At 43.7% G+C, this 23,302-nt stretch overlaps 1 protein-coding gene across 1 annotated transcript in view; it reads left to right on the top strand.

Moving 5' to 3' along the window:
• Positions 1 to 23,302, top strand: part of LOC138505094 (uncharacterized) — a 717,078-nt gene that overhangs the window by 280,991 nt on the left and 412,785 nt on the right. The window lies entirely within an intron of this gene.

Genomic DNA, 23,302 nt, shown 5'->3' with positions numbered 1-23,302 from the left:
ACTCCATACAAGTGTTTCAGCCTTGTTGGGCCTCATCAGTGAGGTGAAGCTGTGGCTCTCTGAGCACAGTGAGCAGGGAGTCCACGTCTGGTTGCCCCCAGGTAACTCAGGGTGACCAACCCCAAGTTCCTTGCAAATATTTCAAAAAAGGTAGCAGGCGCTCCTCTCCAGAAAGAACATGGCATGATAACCTGTTCTGAACATAGCATGATAACCTGTTCTGAGATGAGAGTTTGCAGCACATGCTTTTTGCTCACTGTACCTTTCACAGATGGGAAATACATTTGCATATCAGTCTTTGTCCCGCCCACATGGGCAGTCCAGCACCAAAATGCTATGGCAATTCCTCTCTGAACAACAGTACCAAGAGCAAACCCGATACATGTGTTTCAGCCTTGTTGGGCCTCATCAGTAAGGTGAAGCTGTGCCTCTGTGAGCACAGTGAGCAGGGAGTACACGTCTGGTTGCCCCCAGGTAACTCAGGGTGACCAACCCCAAGTTCCTTGCAAATATTTCAAGAAAGGTAGCAGGCGCTCCTCTCCAGAAAGAACATGGCATGATAACCTGTTCTGAACATAGCATGATAACCTGTTCTGAGATGAGAGTTTGCAGCACATGCTTTTTGCTCACTGTACCTTTCACAGATGGGAAATACATTTGCATATCAGTCTTTGTCCCGCCCACATGGGCAGTCCAGCGCTAAAATGCTATGGTAATTCCTCTCTGAACAAGAGTACCAACAGCAACCCCATACATGTGTTTCAGCCTTGTTGGCCTCATCAGTAAGGTGAAGCTGTGCCTCTCTGAGCACAGTGAGCAGGGAGTCCACGTCTGGTTTCCCCCAGGTAACTCAGGGTGACCAACCCCAAGTTCCTTGCAAATATTTCAAAAAAGGTAGCAGGCGCTCCTCTCCAGAAAGAACATGGCATGATAACCTCTTCTGAACATAGCATGATAACCTTTTCTGAGATGAGAGTTTGCAGCACATGCTTTTTGCTCACTGTACCTTTCACAGATGAGAAATACAGTTGCATATCAGTCTTTGTCCCGCCCACATGGGCAGTCCAGCACCGACATGCTATGGCAATTCCTCTCTGAACAAGAGTACTAACAGCAACCCCATACACGTGTTTCAGCCTTGTTGGGCCTCATCAGTGAGGTGAAGCTCTGCCTCTCTGAGCACAGTGAGCAGGGAGTCTACGTCTGGTTGCCCCCAGGTAACTCAGGGTGACCAACCCCAAGTTCCTTGCAAATATTTCAAAATAGGCCTTCACTTTCAATGGTAGCACTTTGAAACCGTGTGTCAGAGCTCTCAATCGGTACAGCTCATACGCTCCTCCATTTCTATGAAATCAAAATGGATGACTTCAAATGGCATAGAGGGTGGACCAAAATTTCCTACTGGTGTCAATGTTTCCTTCCCAATGTTATGTTGAAAACAAGTCATGCAATTCTGAACCAATCTTTCAGCAGGTTTCCTAATGTTCATATTATGCCATACAGAATGAAGGTGCTGAGTCATTTTTTTTGCACATATGTGTGTTGGACTGTGAGCCATAGTAACCATTGCCATCACATAGGCATTTGACAACATCCATCGATTATTCTTTTTGTCCACCCAACAACCCTCAGAATCTAATTCTGCCGGACCCTCCGACCATTGTTTAATTCACCTAGAGTGGCTTCTGCTTGTATCTCTTTAACTGTTTCAATTCCGTCCTCTATCATGCAGGACACTCCTTCTGTTGTTTCGAAATACATTTTTGTGTGCAAATCAATGGCAGTTTGTTTCGCGATTCTGTCTGCAAATGCATTTCCCTTTCCTAGATTACACGTTATCCTTTTATGTGCTTCACATTTCATTATTGCTAATCGCTTGGGAACAATTGGACCTATTCAAAATAGCATGGGTCATATTCATAATCAGCAGTAGAGTGTTTTTATCGTAACCTTTTCTATGTTTCACTTCTCGTGACGGAAGAGTATAAGAGAGCACATGGGCTAGGGTACTCATAGTGGGAGCATTGGTAGCTCACAATAGAGTGTTTAAGGGATGTATAGTCTCCAAGTACCAAAACATTGGGATCAGTGTAATTAAAATGCAAAGAGGTATCATAATCAAAGTAGTTAGTCTTTCTAAACAAAGTCTTTCTTGGGGCAGACTTAATGTCAATGTCTATGTCATCAACAGCATTGGTGCAGGCGGGAGCAGGAGCGTCCGTCGGAAAAGTTCTCCACACCTACATACGTTAGCAGCAAAAGCTCAAGCGAATTCATGTTAGCCTGCTTAAGATGGCAGCAAGCTGATGTTTATATATTTATATATTTCAAAAAAGGTAGCAGGCGCTCCCCTCCAGAAAGAACATGGCATGATAACCTGTTCTGAGATGAGAGTTTGCAGCACACGCTTTTTGCTCACTGTACCTTTGACAGATGGGAAATAGCCATTTGCATATCACTCTTTGTCCCGCCCACATGGGCAGTCCAGCATCGAAATGCTATGGCAATTCCTCTCTGAACAAGAGTACCAACAGCAACCCCATACACGTGTTTCAGCCTTGTTGGACCTCATCAGTGAGGTGAAGCTGTGGCTCTCTGAGCACAGTGAGCAGGGAGTCCACGTCTGGTTGCCCCCAGGTAACTCAGGGTGACCAACCCCAAGTTCCTTGCAAATATTTCAAAAAAGGTAGAAGGCCCTCCTCTCCAGAAAGAACATGGCATGATAACCTGTTCTGAACATGGCATGATAACCTGTTCTGAAATGAGAGATTGCAGCACACGCTTTTTGCTCACTGTACCTTTCAGAGATGGGAAATATCCATTTGCATATAAGTCTTTGTCCCGCCCACATGGGCAGTCCAGCACCGAAATGCTATGGCATTTCCTCTCTGAACAAGAGTACTAACAGCAACCCCATACACGTGTTTCAGCCTTGTTGGGCCTCATCAGTGAGGTGAAGCTCTGCCTCTCTGAGCACAGTGAGCAGGGAGTCTACGTCTGGTTGCCCCCAGGTAACTCAGGGTGACCAACCCCAAGTTCCTTGCAAATATTTCAAAATAGGCCTTCACTTTCAATGGTAGCACTGGGAAACCGTGTGTCAGAGCTCTCAATCGGTACAGCTCATACGCTCCTCCATTTCTATGAAATCAAAATGGATGACTTCAAATGGCATAGAGGGTGGACCAAAATTTCCTACTGGTGTCAATGTTTCCTTCCCAATGTTATGTTGAAAACAAGTCATGCAATTCTGAACCAATTTTTCAGCAGTTTTCCTAATGTTCGTATTATGCCATACAGAATGAAGGTGCTGAGTCATTTTTTTTGCACATATGTGTGTTGGACTGTGAGCCATAGTAACCATTGCCATCACATAGGCATTTGACAACATCCATCGATTATTCTTTTTGTCCACCCAACAACCCTCAGAATCTAATTCTGCCGGACCCTCCGACCATTGTTTAATTCACCTAGAGTGGCTTCTGCTTGTATCTCTTTAACTGTTTCAATTCCGTCCTCTATCATGCAGGACACTCCTTCTGTTGTTTCGAAATACATTTTTGTGTGCAAATCAATGGCAGTTTCTTTCGCAATTCTGTCTGCAAATGCATTTCCCTTTCCTAGATTACACGTTATCCTTTTATGTGCTTCACATTTCATTATTGCTAATCGCTTGGGAAGCGTGAGTGCTGACAATAGTCTCACTATCAAAGTGCCATGTTGGATTTTGGTTCCATGTGACATCAGGAAACCCCTTTTAGCCCATAATCCACCAAAATTGTTTACCACCCCAAATGCATACTGACTGTCAGTATATATGTTTACATTGAGGTTTGCAGAAATTTCACATGCTCTGGTTAACGCTATTATCTCCGCAGCGTGTGCAGAGTTATATGGGATTCGTTTGCTCTCTACAATTGTTTTCAGTGTCGTAATGGCATAAGCAGCAGTTGATGTGCCATTCGAGATTTTAAACAAGAACCATCACAAAACAGTTCTCCATCTGGCTCTCTGAGTTATATGGGATTCATTTGCTCTCTACAATAGTTTTCAGTGGCGTAATGGCATAAGCAGCAGTTGATGTGCCATTCGGTAATAAACAAGATCCGTCACAAAACAGTTCTCCATCTGGCTCTTTTTGTGGAGTAACAGTTAAATCAATTCTTCCTTTTGTCTCTTGTTAAGTAATCATTAAGCAATCATGTGACAATTGTTTTTCACCCCCATTTTCACTGGGAGGCAGCATTAACTCGGCCGGATTTAAAGCACAACATCTCTTAATTTGAATATGTGGTGCAAATAGGATAATTTCATACCTTGTTAGTCTGGCGGATGTGAAAGGTTGCGTCTGCGATCTATTTAAAAGAATGTCTACTGAATGAGGTACCATCACGGTTAAAGAGTGACCTAAAACCATTCCCTCGGTTTGTTTTACTGACGTGGCGGCTGCAGCAACAGCTTGCAAGCAGCACAGCAAAGCACATGCAACAGGATCCAACGTGGAAGAGAAACCGCATGGTCTATTTCTCCCCTAGTGCTCCTGAGTCAAAACAGCCAACGCACATCCATCATTTTCATGCACAAATAACTTAAAACTCTTGTTGTAATTTGGTGTGCCCAAAACTGGAGCTGAACATAACGCAGCTCTGAGCAGGTCAAATGCTTCTTGACATTCCATGTTCCATGGCAAAGGTAAGGTAACATCCTTCCTTGTCAATGCCACTAACGGTTTCACAATCATCGAAAAATTTGCGATCCAGTGCCTACAATATGAAGCCATGCCAATTAAAGCCCTGACTTCTTTCTGTGTGTTTGGAATAGGCATATCAGAGATGCTTTCTATTCTTTCTGGTGTTAATCTTCTTCCCTCCTTTGATAAAAGGTAGCCCAAATAGGCCACCTTCTGTCGACAATACTGTAATTTTTGTTAATGATGCCTTGTGACCGTGTGCCGCTAAATGTGGCAACAATGCAACAGTGCTTTCTTTACAAATTTCTTCTGTGTTTGCTGCTATAAGCAGGTCATCATATATTGTAACAATACACACCCTGACGGTAACTGAAGCATGTATAGTTGTTCTTTCAAAGCTCTACTGTAAATACTTGGACTTTCAGTGTAGCCTTGTGGAATACGGGTGAATGTAAATGAACGTCCTCCTAGTGTAAAATCAAACAAATATCTACTATCTGGATGCACTGGAATACTAAAGAATGCATTTTTCAAATCAATAACACTAAAATAAGCTGTGGAGTCTGGAATCATAGTCAAAATCATCGTCACATCCGGGACTAATGGAAATTACATATCAACTACTTTATTCACTCCACGTAAATCAATTATGAAACAGTAAGGTATATGATTACCTCCTTTCTTGTAAACTGGAAGAATCGGGCTATTGCAAATACTACCAGAAGTTTTTTCAATTTCATTTCTAGCAATCAAATCTGATACAATGCACTTCAAAGCTCTTTCACCCTCAGCTGATATTTTGTATTGCGGAATTGCAGTGGTATTTCTGGAACCCGCTGATGGTCAATCGAACATTTTTGTGCACCTATGTCCACTAAAAAAATGTGCTCCCTATTCCCAACCTTCATTTCTATATAGGGCCCTTTCTGGTCAACGGGAATAGGCACTGGTTCCAACCCCTGCCTCGGGCTGTCCTAGTGGAACAGTACATCGTCAGATGTAAAGTCGCCAGAGTAATATGCATTGGACGGGTTATCAAAATAATTTCCACCATTCATGTTGTTCCGTTGTTGATTCTTATTACCCTGATTATCCTGAAATTGTGGCTTCGTTTGATTTCGATTCTGCCATAGTATTCCTGGACGACCTCTATTCTGTTTTCTTGCAATTTCTATTCTGAATATGCGGGCACTGTGCTTGCCAACGGCCTTCTTTTCTACAATAGGCACATTGATTAATACCTATTGCATGTTGGACGTTAATGCAAATTGGACTCTAGACGGTGAGTTCCCACCACCTCGTTATTGTTCGCTACCTGTTGTTACAACACTCTTGTTTTCAAATCTCCTTTTTCCCTTATTTCCTTATCTTTTTCTGAATTTACTCTGTTCTCATAATATTGGGTCATATGTAATACTTCACTTTGTGATTTCGCTTGCCATGCACTTTCAGATGTCATTATTAAAGTCTGAATTTTCGGTAACAACCCTTGCACAAACTTATCAACAAACAATCTCTTCCCAGGTTAGGTACTTAGATCTTGACCACTAAAATCTGCAAATACCTCTTCAAACCGAATAAAATAATCTGTCATCCATCCGATTTACCTTGTAAGCAAGCAATCAATTTATCCCAAACTATTCTTTTTTCAGGCACTAAAGTTTTCAATTTCTCTACTATTCGCGATGGCTAAGCCAACATTACTTGCGGTGGCTTTTCTCCAGCCTTTCTCTCACTATCAACTTTAATCAAATTCTCCCATTTATCACCTAACATCGGCACGTCATTTATACCTCTAACCTGCTTCCATATATCTACAGGAAGAATCACAGGAAATAGTAAATCAATGTCACTTAGTGCAAAAACAGATGAATTCAAAACAGATTCAATTTCCTTATAGAATCCTGCCGGGTTTTTCCTAATGTCAGGAACCGTCAGTTTTATAGTATTTACTTCTTGCCTAGAAAAAGCTACATGTACAAACTATGCAATATAATGAGCTTCAATCGTTCGCGCTAGAGTCGCTCCCTCGGCAGCAACCTCTACTTTCGGGACAAACGTGGGAGGCACCTCCCTCATGGGTAATTGCAAAATAGGGGATTCTACATTTGTTCGTCTATTAAGCAACAAACCTAGATCAAGAGAAAAAGCAGTCGTTCCACTATCAGGTGAAAATGCTCTTTTATAAATTGTCATCAAATCAGCAGGACAACACATCTTATTTTGTATACATTCATCCTGTAAATACTGCACCATAACTTGCAACACTTTTCTCTGCATTTCTGGTCTATACTGACTAAACGTATCATGCACTTCAATCGGGGAAATGGCGGCATCCATAATCCATCTAAGCGCATTTTGCGTACAAATTCGAATCTCTTCACTAACAGTTTTCAACGGCAGTAAAAACCATTTCTGAACGTACGACATATGCGATTCATCTTTTTTCATTATCTCTTTATGCAATCGATCAAGTTCTCGCTTAAACACAAATATTCACCCTATGTGTTCTCGTACTTTTGCCGTATTATCTCGCAAATTCGAAAGGACAACCAAATCACGCAACTCTTGCGGTACCACTGTATTAGTCAAATCACTCCATATTTTAACAAGATAATCCCCCATACATTCAAACAATACCTGTTGTTCACCAAGGCCTCTATGATCACATATGGAACTTTGCACAGCCGCTCTATCGTTATCATCAATATACGTTTCGGCCCGCTCTTTCAGATCATCTTTCCTTCCCTTGCTAATCGTACTACGAGTCTGTCTAACACTTCCTCGTTCAGGCCCCATTACTGCAGAACTGCCAGCTAAAGCGGATAACTCTTGCTCTGAAGGGTGTGGAGGAAATGATGTCACAGGCACAGAGGGAGAGTGAATGCTTACTTTAGGTGCGGATGGAATCACGGGAATAGAAGGTACATAAGGAGGAGGTGCAATTGGGTCAGTACTTTGATGTTCACTTCTTCGCTCATTTAATATTTTATTTATTAGTTCATCTGATGTATGCAAATCTTGTGAAGGATATATTTTCTGTATATCTAATTGGAAGGCCCTATCCATGTTCCTAATGGCTTCTGTCTGCTGCTGCTGATCATGCTCTAGCGCTTTCTCTGTGTTTGTTTTATGTCTACGTGTGTGTTTTTCCCTACTTTTCAAGCGGAGATTAGCTTCCTTTCTCCAGTCTCTTACAACGTCGAACGCTGCAGGTCTGGCCTTTTTTCGTAGCAATACTGATTCTAAGTTTTCTGTACGCGCTAATTCAAAGCTCCCATTATTAGGCCACTGAAGGTCTGATACACATCTGGTCTGCCTATGCCAAACCGCATTGAACACTATCGCCCCTTTTCCATACTTTATGTATATCGCCTGTGCCGGCAACCCTCCGGGTGGCGCAACCTGGCCAGTTTCCAAAGATTGTCTACCGCAGTGAAAAAAACTCACTAAACAGGAAGACAATTTCCCAGGCATGGGTAACTCTTACCCTTTTCTTACCCTTGGCGTTTGAACTTACACTCAACCAATATCAGGACATTTAAGAATCGGGGGAATGACTCACCTGATCAACCAATTCGTCACTCAGGATGCAATTCACCCGTATACAGACGCAACCAAGAATCGTCGCAAGCGTGTGTCTGGCTCAGTTTTCCTCGTTTCCAGGACCCTCGCCTCGATGCTCTCTGGGCGCTGCTCGTCGCTCAGGGATCGGCTGTGTACAGCTCTGCGGAGGAGTCTCTCATCACTTCTGCAGGGGTGCCCCGAAACACCTTCCGATCCTGGTCCGACGGCTTCGTCCTCGACTCGTTTTTTTTGTTGCCTTCCTTCAACTTCAACATATGCGATGGGGCATTAATGGGAGGGTCGCTATTCGGGCACCATTTTTGCTAGGCCATAAACACCATACATGGAAATAAGGTACAATAACGATATACCCAAATGACACGTCAGTCGCGAGGTTCGTTGTTTTCCAAACAAGTCAGGATTTTATTCAGAGTTTCTCAGTCGGCCGACGGGGTCTCAACGCCTCATGACGTGTGTTCCCAGACACTGTGAGATGCGAGAGAGCGAACAGCGCTCAAGCAGCCATATATATACATCATACATCATCCTTTGTTAAAGCTATTCGACCCTCCCTCATACATGTCATACAGGCTAGGGTTCAGTGATTGACAATTATGACATATTATGACAAGTCTACATTCAGTCTAAACATAGTTATTCTAGCAAAGGCTGCACAGACAGTTTTCTGTTATGAGGAACATGGAACGCTTGTTCGGTAAGGATATCTTGTTCTCAGCAGAGAAACATTCCATACTACGTTATCTGTTTGCTACAGCTCATGAGCTAAGGGTCAGACAGTTCTGAAGCAGAAAATACCATCCTCTGTGAAGTAGCACCGCTGGAAGAATATAATTCATGTTTAAATGCCTTTTACAACAGTGCTTGCAAGACAAACGGGCACCTGTACTTCTGATTAGGCACGGTTTCTGCATGGCTTCAAGGACTTAGTGAGAGGGAAAACAATGTTTTTCTGCGCGGTTCTGCGTTCCTATCTGCGTTAGCATTTCAGAGTTCAAGCCGTGGCCTTTCACCGTGTGTGGATCTAAAGCATAGAATACATTTGCAAAGAGTTACGAAAAAAGAAAATGGCCGGCATTTTACAAAATGGACTCCCTATGGTTACATTCATGTTTCACGGATTGCGATGTTTGTCACATGATGCGATTCGCTTCTGGCCAACATATTATATGTATCATTCGGCTATGGGATTACTTTTTTGGTATAACAATGGTGAGAATCCGAAATTGCTGTCAAAGTGTCTTTCCATGGCATAGTTGTGCAGATCTATGACAAAGGGATCACCTACAGTCAACACAATGGGCCTCATTACGAGTCGGGCGGTAACCGAGGCGGTAAAACCGCCTGGTTACCACTGGACTCGTACTACCATTCCGCCTCCGTGACTCCCAGAATTACCGGGGCATTACAACCCCGGTGTTCCGGGAATTCCGGAGGCGGAATGGTGTTAATCCCCATTCCCATTGAGTCCTATAGGACTCAATGGGGATGGGGATCATGGAAACACCGGCACCATCTCGTGATGGTGCCGGTGTTTCCTCGTCCGCCTGCAGGCGGGCGGTGTTAAACCCGCCAGGTCAGACCTGGCGGTTTTGACGCCTCCGCCTGCAGGAGTTGTGATCGCCCGGCTTAGAAACAACGATGGCAGTGGGTTTACTGCCACCGTTGTTTCCATACCGGGCGAGTTATAATGAGGCCAAATGTGTGTTGCCATGTCAGCCACCCTCAGTACGCATATTATAATGTACAAAAGTTTGACCGCCCCTTCCTTTGAACCACACCCACAGTACCTGATTGGAGAATCCCCACAGTGCCATGTCAATTGGGCAACATGGTTAGAAGGGCATATTGTGGCATGTGCATTTCCCAAAGTACTGCGAGGGCTGCAGCCCTGTAAAGCTGGTGCAGTCCTTCTTCACTTTGCACTATCTTCTCTGCTGCACTACCTCATTTGGTTACGCGTAAATAGGCACACACGTATCCAACAATCGCATCCAGGCCGTCATCATCCAACACTGTCACTCCTGTACAACACTTCAAATGTACCGTTACATATTCACAGCACAAGTGTCGTGCCATTCCAAAGCACGTCCACTGCAATGTTCTGTAAAAGAATGCATGATTTCTCCATCCACATACATCCACATGGTCACCCAGGATGTGGAACGTGTAATCTTGAAAGTAACACGGAATCCGCTACCTTTTCGTGATAGTGAGGGGGGGAGGTCCCCGGGGAAGCAATATCAAGCAGGGTAGGGGATTGGGTCTTCCATTGTAGATGAAGAAATGTTTTGGGTTTTTTTACATGCATGCAAACAATTTCTTTTTTTGTTTTTTATCTTTATATGCGGTTCTGTTTGCCTATCCTCACATTTTTACCACATTCTACTTAATGTTTCTTGCACAGTGTAAAAGAAAAGGGCATTGCCAATGGTGCTCAAATAAATGCCATTTCTACGGAACCACTGTATATTTTGCGACCTCATGATCTCATCGTGGGTGGAGAACATGCCAGCAGTCTGCATAAATTCACACATGCTTCTGTTTATAACACACCTTCCAACCTCTGGCTGGGGACAAATAGCACCGGCATGGGCCCATACTCCTCTTGGTGTTATGCATGAGAAAAGGACCCAGGCAGTAGGAAAGATCTGCATCACTGCGTTCAGCAACCTCTTCAGGTGACGGATTAAACATCCACGTGGCATGTAACCCAAATCTAGACTTCCATAGTGCACCACCACAAAGTCAACGTTGTGACGGAGGCCACATATCTGCAAAGGCGAACGATCCTGCCGAAACTGCAGTCATACTGACAGCCCCAGAAAGCATCCACTCCTTCCAACCCGAAATTACCAGCAACGCCTCTTTGCACACAGCACCTGTGCAGATGGAGCACAAAGGTATCACTGACGATAAGCACTGTGCATCTCTCCATCTCTACCAACCTCACAACACAGTATTGGGAAGAAATGGTACCGCCCCTTCCTGTCAACCACACCCTAAACACCTAATTGCCTATTTCCCACAATTCCATTTTCATGACCACCATGCTCATAAAGGCAGGATGTGGCACAAGTGCTTTCCCAGCTATAGTGAGGGCCACGGCCCAATAAAGCAGACACAGACAAGATACTTCTTCCATTTGCACTGGCATTTTTGCGGCACTCCCTCATTGGTTACTGCGAAATTTTCAAACACGCATGCAGCAATCACATACAGAGCCTCTGCTTTGCACACTACCTTTTCTGTACACAATTCCATATTTACTGTTAAACACTCTCAGTGCACGTTCCGTTTGATTCCAAAGTCCCTCCACCAGAAACTTCTGCTAAACAATGCACGATTCTGAGGCGCACCCAGCACACCTTTGCCCACGCACATAACAGTGCAGCCCTTGCCCACACCCACCACAACACTATGTATCCATGCATGCGACCATGTGGGTAGCTAACATTATGCACAAACGTAACACACATGTCGGCAATTCTACCCAACTCCCCCACACCATAAAACACCCATTCACAAAAACGTGTCACAATTAGCAGAATCCACAAACATACCACAGCCTGTACCACCCCTACCCACTGCCATTCACAAAGTTTTCTGTCACTGGCAACCTAAGCACAACATCTTCACAACTTTGGGCCTACTTCAATAAATCTGCACACAGCAGAGTATCCAAGCACGTATAAGCTGCACTTCAACCATACCCTCTTCCATACTAACAGTACACAAACACTGCACCCTGTGGCCACACTGCACAACTTCTCACTGCACCATCTCCTGCCATACACCAAATACTGTACTATGTTGCACTGTTACCACAACCATGGAACGCACAATACATGCTTTTTAACTCATTTGTGCTGCTGTAGCATGTCTACAAGGTCTGTCAAACCTGCATTGCCACAGTGGGTGTGCTCCTTGCACACATTCTCCGCACCATAATGCAACCATACATGTCAGCATGTCACCAACTACCACTATGCACATACACACTACTGGCGCCAGCACTCTTACCCAACCACCGCACTGCAATGGAGCTATACAGCGTAAAATGAAACAGTTACCATAATGTACAAACATTACTCTGTCTCCAGCACCCCTACGCACTTTCATACACATACTATGGTCTTACCCACTATCACTCAGAAAGTATTGTGTCACTGCCAGCCTAACCACAAAATGTTCACAACTTTGCCCCTACTCCAACCAATCTGCATACAGCACACTATCCACACACATATAAGCAACACTTCAACCACACCCTCTGCCATACTGACAGTATGCAAACTCTGCACCCAATGCCCACAGTGCATGACTTTTCACTACACCATCTCCAACCACACTTCAAAAATCATGCATGGCAGCTCACTTCTGCTGCTCTATGGTGTCGCAAATGTGCTCCACAACCATTCTTTACACATCACCACCCTGTAACTAATGCAGAGTCAAAAATGCATTACTGCCGTGGGTGTGTTGAAGGCCTAGGCTCTTGAGTGCATGGCCTATGGCCTTTGGCCATGCACCCAATAGTCTAGGCCTTGAACACACCCACCGCAACATAATTCCACCTTGGATGTCACCATGTGACCACCTACCACAATCCACATACACACCACTTCCACCAGCACTCGTACCCAACCTGCACACTGCAATGGAGATATGCAAAAACAAATACAACAGTTAGCATAATCTACAAAGAAAACGCTGTCTCCGGCACCCCTATGTACTTTCATTCACATACTATGGTTGTACCCACTTCCATTCACAAAGTATTGAGTCACTGCCAACCTAACCACATAATGTTCACAACATTGGCCTTCCTCCAACCAATCTGCACACACCACACTATGCAAGCAGCACTCTGTACCTGATGCAGAGTCAAACTTCCATTGCTGTGGTCGGTGTGCTCATGCTCTAGGCTCTTGAGTGCATGGCCTAAGGCCTACGGACTTCGGCCATGCACCCAATAGTCTACTCCTTCAACACACCCACCGCAACTTTATGTAACCATGCATGCCACCATGTGCCCAACTACCGCAATCCTTCCACATAACATTGCACACAATCTTTTCTGTACACCACTCCATATTTACTGTTAAACACTCTCAGTGCATGTTCCATGTGATTTCTAAGTCCCTCCACCAGAAACTTCTGCTAGAGAATGCACGATTGCAGCATCCAAAAAGATCCTGAGGCGCACCCAGCACACCTTTGGCCATGCATACAACAGTGCAGCCCTTGCCCACACCCACCACAATACTATGGGCCTCATTACGAGGTGGGAGGTAAGGGATTACTGGCACCGGTAAGGGCACCGGTGCCGGTAATCCCTTACCTCCCTGCTACGAGTTCCCTTTGCGGGTCCATCCTTAACGCCTGTTTTTTGCAGGCGTTAAGGACGCGACCCGCAAAGGGACTCTAGAGCTAATAATGGTACCGTAATTTGCGGTACCGTTATTAGCGCCTTCCCCATTGAGCCCTCCAACCACACATCAAAAAGCATGCATGGCAGCTCACTTCTGCTTCTCTGTGGCATCTGAAATGTGCTCCAAAACCATTCTTTACAGGTCACCACCCTCTAACTAATACAGAGTCCAAAATGCATTACTGCCGTGGGTGTGCTGAAGGTCTAGGCTCTTCAGTGCATGGCCTATGGCCTACGGCCTTCGGCCATGCACCCAACAGTCTAGGCCTTAAACACACCCACCGCAACATAATGCAGCAACAAATGCAACAGTTACCATAATTTACAAAGAAAACACTGTCTCCTGCACCCCTATCCACTTTCAGTCACATTCTATAGTCGTACCCACTTCCATTCATGAAGTATTGTCACTGCCAACCTAACCACATAATGTTCACAACATTGGCCCTGCTCCAACCAATCTGCACACACCACACTGTGCAAACACCACCCTCTACCTGATACAGAGTCAAACTTGCATTACTGCGGTGGGTGTGCTCACGCCCTAGCCTCTTAAGTGCATGGCCTACGGCCTACGGCCTTTGGCCATGCACCCAATAGTCACACCCACTGCAATTGTATGCAACCACGAATGCCACCATGTGCCCAACTACCGCAATTCTTCCACATAACACAGCCACCTGCGCTCCCACCCAACCTATGTCATGTGCAATTCACTCCCCTTCTGAAATTCACTTGCCATCACTCACCACGGAAAGAGTTTGCAGCAAACAGGTCGCTGCACAAGCTAGCAGGCCATTACGACAGCTGCCTCCATTCACCACACAAAGTAGTTGCCTGTCCAGTACGCACGAATACAGCAGGCCCACCTCCGTCTTCTTCCACCTACTTACATATGTCACATGAACCACTTCTCACTATCCCACCCTTGCCATCCCTTCTTGCCGCCAACACATAGCATACAGTATATTTTCCCGACCCTTTCGCCGCTGCAGTATCCTCTGATACACCATGGCAGCGTTTGGCAAAAAATGTTGACGCACAGCACGCTTCCCTCCAGGCAACCACTGGCCGCGTCCAAAGTTCTCCGAGAGCAGGCCATACCGCAAGCCAATGACACTTCTGTCCACAGAGCGAACAGGAACATTTTTAGAGACGTACATTTCAGTTCTTTGCAACAAAGGTTGGATTCCCACCATACACACAAAAGCATGCTTTCTGAACCAAGCCCCCGCTTCTGCCACAAAAGTGGTGCAAATCCGTCCAGCCGTTCCCGCTGTAGCCGTGGGCAAAGTTTTTGCCCATTCAGTCTATGGAAAAAAAAAACTTTTGGGGGCCCCTCTGTAACTCTCCCCCTGCACGAAACCTCACCAAACTTGCCAAAAACATTCAGAGCGGGCCATATACATTTTTTGCAAAGTTCGGTGAGGATTCCTCCAGCGGGAGCGAAGTTATAAGACACCAAAAAAGTGTTCTTACACTAACGCGGGCCGTGTAATACTGAACCAATGATTTTAGGTGGCTAATGTTATGTTAGTATTTATTTATCACAGTCCTGCTGTTAGATAATTGTGTTATTTACCATGCTTATTTTCTCGCTATTAAAATGTGTGTATTGCATGGCATTGGTGGCCATGCTTCATGAGCTCCTGCCTTTACACTTTTCATCTGGTCCCTGTTCTTGATGCCCCTTCTTATGCTACTTGCATACACCAGAAACATGGGCAGCACTGGTAGTTCCAGGACCCACAAATTATGGGAGAATACATGACAAATGACTCCTGGGAATCTGTGTGCTGCTGCAGGGCAATGAGGCAATGGAAAATTAATAAAGTCAAATCAGTATATCATAAAAGCAGCTCACTGAACTATGCAAATGTGCCCTTAAATGTAAAAGGGTTACAGCAATGCTCAATGCACACTGAAATGCATCTGCACAATCACAAACAATATGGGAGGGTTCTGTACGGGGATGATCTGAGTGCGGAGACCACACAAATGAGACAGGTGCAGCAATAGGGGAAACTCTTGGAAGGTTGTCACGTTTGGGGGAATATATCCTCATAAAATACCCATGAAGCTGAACACAGGGAGCCACAAACATGCTTTAGTGCAGGTAATATTTTTTTGGAGACGTCCGATTGTATGGGTCATGATATCAATTGCTCCTGGAGACTCATTTCATTACAAAGGTGGTGACTTAATTCATATGGGAATGGTGGGGGTTGAGTTCCACTCCTGCCATTCCTCTCATTTTCATGATCTAATCAGTTGTATCCCTTAGAAATGGAGGGCAGAAACAGGTAGGAAATGATCAAGCCTCTAAGTACTTGATCCTGCATCCTAATTTTGAAATAAAATAAGTTTCTCTAGTTAACCTATTTCTACACACATACACTCCAAGGACATACTATATAATATTATGGGGAATAGAGGCTTTCACACATGCCCTTACTTGCTTGTAGGTATGAACTTCAAACTAGTGTCTGAACACCAATTGTACAGAATCCTAGCTGGTTGGACACAGGAAAACCTGAGGCAGAAAGACACTACAGACTCTTCTGAGGCAGCTAGGCATTGTGCACTCATGGAAACTAGCACACCCATTGGGAGGGAGTATGCTGTCCTCTGCACTTCACCTAACAGCTCATCCCATATCAACTAGCTTTGCCTATGAAGGAATTGAAAGGATGGCATAACCAAAGTTGATATTGCCAATATTCAAATATCCAGCCACACCCTGGTGCCAAAATAACTAAAGTGGATATTTTCAATGTTAATTTTTACGACCATGCTCTGATCTAGGTCACAATTTAAGTGGATCTGAAAAAGTATAGACCAACTAGGTGTTTACTTAACATGGCTCTCTTCCTAAATTGCAATCTCGCAAACCAAATGAAAAACAAAATCATATTTTCTAACATTACACAAAGCCAGAGCTGCATGTGTCAAATGTTCACCTGGTGGTGAAGGTCATTATTCAAAAGACTTGCCTAGTGTTCAACCAGGTGCCACAAAAGAAAAACCAACGGGAAGTAAATGTAAAAAAGCTCATGGGGAAGAATCTAGAAAAGCAATCCTCAAGCCTGAGGAATGCAAATGGACAACGCACTGACATGCACTGAAGAATAGAGCATCAGAAATATGACTTCAATATCCTCATGCATCGAAGGCAGAAGATGCACTATTTAGGACCAGGCAGAGGTCTTTGGACACAAGAGAAAAGTATCTTACACTTTTTATGTATCAACAAAAAATACTTCAACTTTCCTACAACATCTTTGGAAAAAAAGTGTAACACCAGAAGGCTACAGGATGAGGAGCAAACTCTTTGAGGAATTTGGTAAATATAACAGCTTATAGCATTTTGGTGGTGAAGTAGACACTGAAGCTCAGTCAAGAAGACAACTCATGCCTGGTAATAAAAGTGTCAGTATTGCAGCTCAAATTTCACATGAACAGGGGGTCATCATCAGGCCCAAATTATCTACCACTTGAATTTTACAGCAGTCCAAGAAGGAGATAACTCCGTTGAACAGATTCCCAGGGGTGGGGAGACATGAAATTTCTGCATTTAAATGCTGCACAAAATCGTCTGAAAGGCATCAGTCTTTTTTGTGTGTGGCAAACAAAATGCCGAAATTTCACATAGAACCTTTCAGACTAAAGTGAACAGGGAAATATCAAAGCTGACATAGATGTCCAGGTAAGGATGAAATGAAAGGCTTTGTCACGAAGGCCTACAATAAGCACCAAATCATGAAAAATTCCAAGCTATAATACTGTGAGTGAATTTTATGATGGTCACCAGCAACATCAGTTCACTAATTGCTTTGATTGAAGTGACACTCTTGAGATGCGAAAATATTCATGGTGTGAAATATCTTTGGATGGATTACCTTCTTGGCAATGTTGAGTCTGTCTCAGAGACCAAAGTGTACAATCTTCTTATTAACCTTTGTTAGGAGCGATTTTCAGAACTGCCAGTGGTGTGGGGTTTCTGAGAGGCCTACCAAGTGGATGAGCTAGGGCTATATACAATTGGTCTCACCAAACACTCTCTGGGTATCGTAGGTTGAGCAGTCAGGTAGACTAAGGAAATCAGCGTTATGGTATTTAAGTACAATTACAACACTTAGAGGCAGGTAAGAATTTGAGGGCTACACACAAGTAACATTCTCTATTTGTTAGGCCCAAAACACATGCATACAAAACCTAAGGAATACTAGTTATTACACACTCTGAAACCTATGCGTAGATATACATAATAAGTTATTTCAAAGGGGGGGTCTCCACAACTCTTTACACTTACAGAAAGATATAAACAATCCTGCAAAGTAATAGAAAACCTTTTTCAGGTAAAGTGGAGAGAGGAAAAAGTGGTTGAAAAAGTGGTTAAACAAATATAAAACAACCTTCTTTATCATTATAATTTTAACTGAAGTAATCCTTCCCTCACCATGAAAGAGAATTTCAAGTATTCTAAAGTGTTTAGTACACAGATAAGAAAAACACTTTCAGTAAAAATCAGTTCCAGAAAATAGAGGGGGTCACTCCCAATTTCTGCACACTAAGGGATCATGAGGGAGGAATCCTAGTCCAGAATACCACCACCCATGGCAAGGCAATGGTAGTGCTATGGAGTTGCATTTATGCCTATTTAATCACTATAGTGTGAGAGAGGGCTCCAAGAGTGGTATGTACACTCAGATCCTGAACTACAATACTAAAGATGACGACCCCCAGGTAACTAAGAGGTTTTGGGGGTGACTACTCACACTGTTGATCCTGTTGCAGGAGGTCAAGTGCTTGCAGGTGCAGTGACAGAAATAGGTGCTGGGTTAGGGTCCAGATAGATGGTGGTTCAGATCTCTGAAGAAGATGCAGTTCCTAATGATGTCTACCTGTGCACGGCAGATGATCTTGGATGATGACCACTGCTTCTTCCATGGTGGAGGACAAACCCAGGAAACTGCAGGCAAGGTGAGTGGCCAAAGAAAGCTAGGTCAGAGGTTGTCAGGCTTGGATCCTTGCACCAGTGGGAAATAGGCTGCAGTCCAGACAGGACCCTCTTCAAGGTAGCTAGCTGCTGCTGCAGCCAATGAGGTACCTGGGCCACAGGCGGAGGAAATGCCAAGTCTCAAGCTTTAAGTTGAGTGGGTGTCTGCTGCAATGACATGCTTTTTCAATGGATGTTCAGCTTGCAGCAGGATCCATGTATTATATAATTCCAGACACTCTCCAAGGCCACAATCTGGCCTGGGGGACTTCAACAGAGCACCAATTGGAATATTACTCAACATGCATGCAGCTAGTGGCTGTTAAATCATGAACCGCCAGATACCATAAATCGACCCAGCAACAGATATTCACTGGGCGAAATGTGGATTGAGACCAGACAATCCCAATTTGACTTTAAACCCCTTCAGTTACACAAAGGATTGATCAGGAATACAAAGATGACATGTTCATGAGAGTGATGCTCAGAAGTCATTCAGCCTACTGTAGTAGGTATTAACTTCAATAATAAATACCTTTGGCTCATCTTCTAGCCGAGGAAAACTTCCTCTGGACATAGAAAGTGGGCTCTGAAAGAAATTGTTTAGAAAATGTTTTTAGTGCACTTCAACAACCCTGTGTTCAGAGCTCAAAGACCAAGGCAATTAACAAACAATTATGCAACAACAATATGCAACTCTTTTATAAGTGCCTCGGTGAATGCATATGGGAACATGACTTTCAATTAACTGTGACATCCCGGAAAACAATTTGAAGTTCCCTACTTTAATGCATTGAGGTAATTCGTCCCTTCTCCCCAAGAGGGAGCCTCCCCCGTTGAGGCTAGGGAGGTGAGCACACTTTGCAAGAATCTCCATAGGGATCTGGGCAAGTGGCAACTAACTGGGAGTGACTCCCCCTTAGGTGATATGGACTCCCATTTCCAGGAGGAACTCCCTAAATCGTTCCCCATGGTGGCATACATGGGATTATCAGATGTGAAGAACAGTAGAAAAACAAGAGACTTGTCTGAAGAAGAAACTCACATATACTGTTACAAACAAGAAAGAGAGTCGTTCTCTTTAAATTGAGACCACCATTTAACTGAGACAAAGAGGCTGAAAGGAGAGCACACGTTGATGCAAAATGAAGCAGAGAGATGCATACACAAACAGGGGAAGCCTCCTGGCAGCGTAACACATGAGAGAGGTGCAGTGAATTAGAACCGCAGAGCCAATGACTTTGGGACCAGCTCTGAGAGCGAGAGCACGACGCTGAACTCCAAGCGTCGATAAGGAGAGAGAAACCGAGGAGACGGGAACTCCAATCAAGGTGGTAGCTTGACCACAAAGACTTTGTGGTGGGCAGTGTACCCATATAACAACAACAAAAACCATTTGGCTGCAAAGTCAGCGAACCGTCCAGATACCCGCTGCCTTACCTGGTCGCACAGAGGGATAGGCCCGAGAGCGGGACACTGGAGAAGACGAGAATGTTAAGAATGCAAATGACTGAAGTGAACCCGAGCGAGTCCAGACCCAGAGATGTGCCCCCACAGATTTCAAGGTAACGGGGAGAACGGGAGAACCAGAAGACCGGCAGGGAAACATTATGAAACAGGAGAACATTGTCTCAGTGGAATTGATGAGACAATTAAATGAAAGTCGAGGAAATTAAACTGTAATAATGTGAGATAGCGAATCAGAATAAAAGCTGGAAAAGAGACCATTAATATTGGGCCTCAAATACCCTGGGAAGAGGGGAATGTACCACATATGTTAAGAGGCAGAGACTGTAAACCAGAAAGAGAATTTTATGAAGGGAAGACAAGTGAAGCACATAAGAGAAAAGATACACAAACCAAGCCAACCCAAGAGAGGGGGGGGGAACATTGCATACCAAAGGTATATATCACAACTATGTAAGAATATACTACAGAAGCACAAAAGGCACTTCACTTTGGAGCAACCCATAAGCCAGAGAATTTATAGGGATTCCTGGAAAACAATCACTAAGGAGGAGGGATAACAAAAAGAACTTGTGAAAGAGTTACAAGACTGTACACAGAAAGTGACTAGAGACTTTTTAAAGTTATCCTACTAAAAAGAAGTCTGAAGCAAAGGAGAACAATTGTGTGAAATGACAATCAGGATAAGGGAGACATTCTCCTGAATTTAGTTTGTTAGACTAGTGGAAGGATCAGTTAGGATTATTTCTTGGACAGCAGACTTGTTTTCATCGTTTGACTTCCTGATGATGAACAACCACCTTAGTGTTTTATATAGCAATGGAAAACCCACATAGCAATTGGAAAAGTTAGGCCTTTTTTCAATAATTTTATGAAAAAAACAAGCAGCAATATCAAAACAGTGGGCCTCATTACACGGATGGCGGTAAGGATTTACCGGTACTGGTAAAATACCGGTACCGGTAAATCCTTACCGCCTTACTACGAGGTCCCTTTGCGGGTTGCAAAATTGCGGTGCCGTAATTAGCGCCTTGCCCATTCCCATAGAGCCCTATGGGGCAGAAATGGGAATGGGGAAGGGCAATGGTGGAAGGGGGATTTACCGCCCCTCCAACCTTGGAATGGGGCGGTAAATCCCCTTTCCACCAAGGCGGTGCCCGTATTTTACCGGCATGAGCCATGGCGCTAATAGCGCCATGGCGCACCGCCTACCGTGTAATGTGGCCCAGTGTCTCTGTCTCTATTCTGACCCGGCACAATATCTAAATTGATCATCAATATGGCTGATTGTCATTTGAAATAAAAATATGTCTTGGCCTCCATTGGACTAAGAAATGGACATTTGATGCCAAATTCTGTAACTGTGGCAGAGAGAGGGGCACCTGCACGTATTTTATGTCATGGTGCCTTAATATCATTCCTAGCTGGCAGAGGATTAAGAACTAATAGACCTGGTCCTCAACATTGATGCCTAGCTAAACTGAAAGCTACTCTTCTTAAATGATTCTTCGTTTTACCAAATTCCTGTTCACTCAACTCAGATTGTGGATTAAGAAAAGCTTGAACTCTGGCAAAAAAGCTTGTTTCACGAAGCCTGGAGTACAAGTAACCTCTCCAGGGTGAAGACTGGATAATAGAGATGGGGAGACTGGCCACATGGAGCATGGGGAATCATGAGAACTTCAAGTGAATGTGTGACAAATTAAGAGATGCGTAGGCGGACTGAATATTGGATGGAATCTCTACTCTTTTTGTCCACCTTTTTATTTAATGTCCTCATATGCATACCAACTTCTTCCCTTTTGTTTCCTGCAATTGTGAGGGAAATATGTTAAGATATGTTTATAACCATCATGTTGCCTTATCAACTCAATGCTACTTGTTCTTTGATGAATTTTCGGTTACGTTTTAGATGATTTTGTAATGCTGCTGCTTCCGTGGTCTGTTAATGATTATATGTTTATGCTATTGTGTTTAACTGTAGTTTATTAACTCCACATTTTTCTACCCCACTTGCAGACCAATAACAAGAGGAAATTTGCCGTTTTTCATTTTACTTCAGGGGAATGCAACCTTTGTCTCTCCAGATGTTTCGACCTACAACTAGGGCTGGGCAATATTGAGTCATATCTCAATATGTTTGTGTGGGTTAAATGCTCAGTTGTTAGCCGCCAACTACATGTGAGATGTCACAAACACTTTTATTTATAAGACACTGATCATAATAAAGGGCACATACAAGGTTGCTCTTCCTGTTTGAGAATACACAGAGCTGTGTAAATATCAAAATGTAAATAAAAAATGGTAGTTTATGTAATAATGTATATATATGTATATAAGTCGATGTTAATGATATTGTCTCATCCTATATCGATTTTGAAAGTGTATTAATATATTTCCAAAAGTTTATATATCTCCCAGCCCTGCCTACAATTCCCATCTGCCCTTCACCATGTAGTCAAAGGCGAGGGGTCATTGGAGCCATAAGCCAACACCTCTAGAGAGTCACAGGCTGCTTACTCCTAATGCACTTAATGAAAAATGTATTTGAAAAATCAGTAATGGCTTTCTCTTTACATCTTGGACATGGAACATTGAAAAAGAGTCCACGAGACATACCCAAACTTTTTCCTTATTCCGCACTCACCTGCTCTCCTCAATGCCATCAGCTCATGTCTTTGTACCTGACTCTGCCCTATTTACATCCCTCTGTAATCTCCATCGTTACTGCTACATTATTGATTGCCAATGTGTTGCATATGAAGTACTCCGATGCTCATGCAAAGAGGGGCAGGTCCTATTGCTAAAGTGTATTAAATACGTTTTCATTAAACATTTTTATTACAGAGTTTTCACTGACAAAGATGTGATTCCATATGTAGTCCTATTTCTAAATGCGATGGCTTGGCTGAATAGCAGAGGTGTATCCTGTATCCTACTGTTTACATCAGGAGTGTCCAACTCCAAGCCCCCAGGGCTGCAAACCTGGCCTTTTTCAGGATATCGCTGATTAATATTCATAAGATAAATTAGCATGAATTTAGAAATATTGTATGCAATTTGATCTCATGAATATTAATGTGGGATAGCCCGACAATCTGACATGATTTCCGGCCCTCATAGCCTGCAG

This window comes from Ambystoma mexicanum, chromosome 11 (genome assembly GCF_040938575.1).
Source record: "Ambystoma mexicanum isolate Mex_15411 chromosome 11, UKY_AmexF1_1, whole genome shotgun sequence".
Lineage (NCBI taxonomy): Eukaryota > Metazoa > Chordata > Amphibia > Caudata > Ambystomatidae > Ambystoma > Ambystoma mexicanum.
The sequence above is the reverse complement of the archived record's forward strand: the minus strand, read 5'-3'. Positions and strand labels throughout refer to the sequence as shown.